Raw genomic sequence first — 5,149 nt, 5'->3', positions numbered from 1 at the left:
CAGGACTGGCAAAAAAAAAAAAAAAAGTGAGAAGGGGAGAAATGAATCATGCTGGGTATTTTTTATATTTTATTTTATTCATAAAACTATTGAGAAAAATCAGGCGCTATGGCTCATGCCTGTAATCCTAGCTACTCAGGAGGCTAAGTGCTGAGAATTGTGGTTCAAAGCCAGCTTTGGTACTAAAGTCCTTGAGACTCTTATTTCCAATTAACCACTAGAAAACTGGAAATGGTGCTGTGACTCCAGGGGTAGGGCAGTAGCCTTGAGCTGAAGAGCTCAGGGACAGCACCCAGGCCCAGAGTTCAAGCCCAATGACCAACAAATACACACACACACACACACACACACACACACACACACACACACACACACCTATTGAGATATTTGCCATTCTTTTTCTTTTTTTAAGTAAAAGAAACTGTCTCAGATGTTTTAGCTCAGGCCACGTGTTGGGATGCAGAGTGTGAGGGTAATGATACAACCTGCCAGCATAATCACAAACACACGCTTATTCCTCAACCATGACAGCCGTCAACATTTTTTACTTGCCTTGGGATTGCAACACACATTTTCTTCACCCACATCCACAGACCAACCTTCAGACTCATGGTGGGTCATGATCATTCTTTCCATGTTCTGCATCACCAAAAATTAAACCAAACTTACTTTCATCACACATGGAGACTTCTTGGCTATTTTTTCTTCAAATACTTCTACCATATCTGTGAAGACAATGTTTTTGTCAAACATACGTTGTACCAATAAGGTGAACTGACATATATCTTCTTCTTCTCCTCCTCCTCCTCCTCCTCCTCCTCCTCTTCCACCACCACCACCACCACCACCACCACCACCACCTCCTTCTCTCCTGCTTTCCACTGGTTCTGGCAAGTAATTTCTACTCTCATTCACACCTAAGGAAATGCAAAATGGGCCAGCCTTTGAAAGAAAGAGTTTGGCAATCTCTTACAAAGCTAAACCTAATCTGGCAGGAGCCAGAGATCAAGCTCCTAAATTACTCAAACCCAACTTCAAAAGACAAAAGATTCAAATATGCTACAGATGCTTATAAGCCCCATTTGAAGCGATTGAGTACTAGAAATATCTAAATAACAGAGCCATCTTTGAAGAGGCATTCACCGTCAGTGGGAAGTACTTGGTGCAGAGATTCTCAACAGTCTCCTTCACTGATCATTCAGCTTGATGCTCACTATACTTGCATGCTTAGAATTTCAGATTTATAAAAATAAACTAACAACTTTTGCTTAGCCTGTAACTTTTGAAGAATTTGCTTGAAACTGTGAAATTCAGCAGTTAAAACAAAACATATAGACACACAGATTCCAATTCAGTAGCCCTTAGGGTTAATCAGCTTACAAAGCAATCATACTTACAATACTAATTGACATTGTATTGGCCTCATGGATTGAAAAGTCTGCTAAACATTTTAATGCAATTAAATGCAGAGAGCCCAATCTAAATTTCTCTTAGGTTAAATGATCAAATAAATACTCAGAAATGTGAATAAAAAAGAACATTGTTCTAATTTCAGGCAAAATCAGGTTAATTTACATGAAAACATACATTGAAATTCAAACATATTCCCTAGGTTATGCTTTATTGATCCTCGAAAAAGAAAAACTCAGAGTAAAACAGTTTAGTTGGCTAAAATATGTGACTTCAGAAAGAGCAATTCCAGTAATATTAAATTTATGGGGGAAAAGAATTTTACCAAGGGGCTAGAAATATATTACAAATATTGTCATAGCAACAGTCACTGTAAGGCAGAAGTCGGTTTGGGCATATTTTTTTTTAATAAGAAAGCCAAGCTTGATTTTTAAATGGCTTTTCTAAGGTCAAATGTGTCAGAGATAGTGCTTGAATCAATTACTTCACCAAGTTTTCCCTACTGCTACTGAGCTTGGAATGCTTATAGCATACAGTTTAGTCAATTTTTTCCTTCCCTTCCTCCCTCCCTCTCTTCTTCCCTTTCTCCATTTTTCCTTCATTTCTTCCTATCCCTTCTTTCATTTCATCCTTCCCCCTTCTTTCCTCCGCCCCTCTCTCCCCTTTCTTCCCTCCTCTTCCCTTTCTTCTTCCTTTCTTCCCCCTACCCCTTTCTTCACTTCCTTTTTTCCTTTCTTCCTCTTTCCTTATGGCAGTTTCTTGGTCTCCCATCCAAGTACTAACCAGGCCCGACCCTGCTTAGCTTCCGAGATCAGATGAGATCTGGCGCATTCAGGGTGATATGGCCATAGACCCTCCTTCCTTATATCTTCCTTCTTTTCTCTCTTCCTTCTTCCTTTACCCCCACCATCCTTCTTTATTCTTTTCTATCATATCCATAAATAGAATTTCATTTGAGAGTCAGTCTGACCTGCTTCTTGGCTGATACCCAACTATGTATTCAGCAGAATTTTTCTCTTCTTACAATCAAAATTCCAGAGTACTTGATGACTTTGATCACACGCAGACGCTTCTTGGCCATCTTCTCTTTAAATACTGCTTTACAACAGCTATGAAGAGAATGTCTTTTCAGACTTTCATTGCACATGTTCTGTGTCAGTGACATTAACTGACATGTGTCTTCTCTATTCTCTTTCTCCTCCTCCTCGTCACCTTCCTCTTCCTCTTTTTTCTCTGGGTCCAGTGATTAATTTCTATGCTCATTCACACCTAAAGAAATGCAACATGGCCTAACCTTTGGGAAATGGTTTGGAAATCTCTTATGAAATTATAAACAGGCTGTCCCGGCCCCGGCGGCTGGGCCTCCGCTGCCAGCGGGCCTCCCGGTGTGGGAAGGACGCCGCGGATCCGGGAGGCAGCCATGGTGAGAATGAGGCAGGGAGGAGAGCAATTCCACATGCCAAATGTAAACTAAGAAGTCAAGATTTTCTCCTGCTGTAAGTGAATCCATGGGCTCAGCAAGGAGTCTGTGACCTTTGATGATGTGTTTGTCAACTTCACCCTGGAGGAGTGGGCTTTGCTGGACGCTGCCCAGCAGCAGCTGTACAGAGATATGATGGTGGATACTTTCAGGAACCTGGCCTCCATACAAAAAGAACGGGAAGACCAGGCAGTTGAAGAAGTGTGCAAAAGTCCCCAGAGATGACCAAGAGTTCAGGATTGATGGAAACAAGCCCTGTACCAGCAGCTCACACCTGTAATCCTCAGTGCTCAGGAAGCTGAGACCTAAGGCTCGTGATCTGAAGCCAGACCAGCCAGTTAAGTGCATGAGACTTATTTCCAATAAACTCCAAAAAGCTGGGAATGGCAATGTGGCCCAAATGGTAGAACATTAGCCTTGAACAAAGCATGCTCAGCGACAGTGCCCAGGCCTTGAGTTCAAGTCCCAGGACTGGCAAAATAAAAAGAAGGTCTTCAAGGTGGAGAAGTGTTTGGTGGTTCTCTAGATTCTGTCATGAACATTGAAACCCCTGCTGGAGTGGAAGCGAGTGTCTTTAACATCTTCCTCAGGCATTCATCCTTGAGCATGGCCTTCGGAACTTACACTGACTCCAAACTCTATGAGTATGGGGAACTTGAAGAGAAGCTGTGTAAATGCCCCATGTGCGGGAGAGCCTGCAGCAATGCCCAGTGCTTTCAGAATGCCAGAACCCACCAGTGTGAGCAGTGTGGGAATGTCTTCAGTTACCCCACTTCCCGCAGGACACACCGACGCACTCACGCAGGAGAGAAGCCGTACGTGTGTCAGCAGTGTGGGAAAGCTTTTAGTTCTTCCAGTTACATTAAAATACACGAGAGGACGCACAGTGGGGAGAAGCCTTACGTGTGTAGCTTCTGTGGGAAGGCCTTTCAGCAGTCCAGTCACCGCATCTGGCATGAGAGGACTCACACTGGAGAGAAGAATAGAAAACCTTCTATTCTTTGAGTGATGTTCGAAAGCATGAACGAACTCACAGTGGTGAGAAACCCTTTTTGTGTAAGGAATGTGGCAAAGCCTTTAGTGATTCAAGCTCCTTGCACAAACATAAAGTAACTCACACTGAAGAGAAGCCCTATGTATGTAGACAGTGTGGAAAAGCCTTCAGGTCCTGTGGTTATCTGACCATCCACGAGAGGACCCACACTGGAGAAAAACCTTATGTCTGTAACCAGTGTGGGAAAGCGTTCGGGCAGTCCAGTCACTGTCTCATCCATGAGAGAACTCACACTGGAGAGAAGCCTTATGTGTGTAAGCAGTGTGGGAAAGCCTTCTTTACCCTGAGTGGTCGACGGAAACATGAATGAACTCACAGTGAAAAGAAACCTTTCCTCTGTAACGAATGTGGAGAAGCCTTCAGTGATTCTAGTTCCTTACACACACATGAAATAACACACTGGGGAGAAGCTTTGTGTGTGTGAGCAATGTGGGAAACACTTTGATGTTCAAAAACATGAATTTGGGAGCTAAGAGTGTAGCCTAGTGGTAGAGTGCTTGCCTGGCGTGTATGAAGCCCTGGGTTTTAATTCCTCAATACCATGTAAAGGAAGTCATTAAATAAAAAGGCATTGTGCATGAACTCACAATGAGAGAACCCATTTTATGTAATAAATATGGGAAAAATAAAAAAAGTAATTATAAACAGTAGTCTTGCTGCATGATCTAAAGATCAAGTTCCTAAGTATTTTATCCAGATAACTTGAAGACTTACATCCATACAAAACCATGTACATGAATGTTTATAGCACCTTCATTCAGATTGTCAAAAATGAATCAACCAACACATCTCAAGAAGTGAATGATGCTCTACAAACTACTTGAGAAATACTCCTTAAAACTGTTAAGGTCTCTACAAGCCAAGAAAACCTAATCCTAAGAGGAAGCTAAAAGCCATGACAACTAAATTTAATCTGACGGCCTGGATACGATCCTAGAACAGAAAAAGGACCGTGAGGTGAAAATAGGAAATCTGAGTTAAATACAGACTTTAGCTAATACTAAGGTACCAGTATGAGTTTGGACTCTGTAGCAAATGTACCACACTAATGGATGATGCTAACAATAGGGGGACTTAGTACCTGTGGCAAAGGAATTCTCTACACTGTCCTCACGATTCTACCAACCTGTAACCTCTCAAAGTGATTATTTATTTATTTATTTCTTCTGGTCCCTGTGGCTTGAACTCAGGGCCTGGGCATGGTC

At 42.3% G+C, this 5,149-nt stretch overlaps 1 pseudogene; it reads left to right on the top strand.

Moving 5' to 3' along the window:
• The first annotated feature begins 2,914 nt into the window (after positions 1–2,914).
• Positions 2,915–4,621, top strand: LOC150054804 (uncharacterized; annotated as a pseudogene).
• The last annotated feature ends 528 nt before the right edge of the window (positions 4,622–5,149 follow it).

This window comes from Megascapheus bottae, chromosome 14, assembly GCF_031878675.1.
Source record: "Megascapheus bottae isolate mThoBot1 chromosome 14, mThoBot2.hap1, whole genome shotgun sequence".
In the NCBI taxonomy this organism is placed as follows: Eukaryota; Metazoa; Chordata; class Mammalia; order Rodentia; family Geomyidae; genus Megascapheus; species Megascapheus bottae.
The sequence above is the reverse complement of the archived record's forward strand: the minus strand, read 5'-3'. Positions and strand labels throughout refer to the sequence as shown.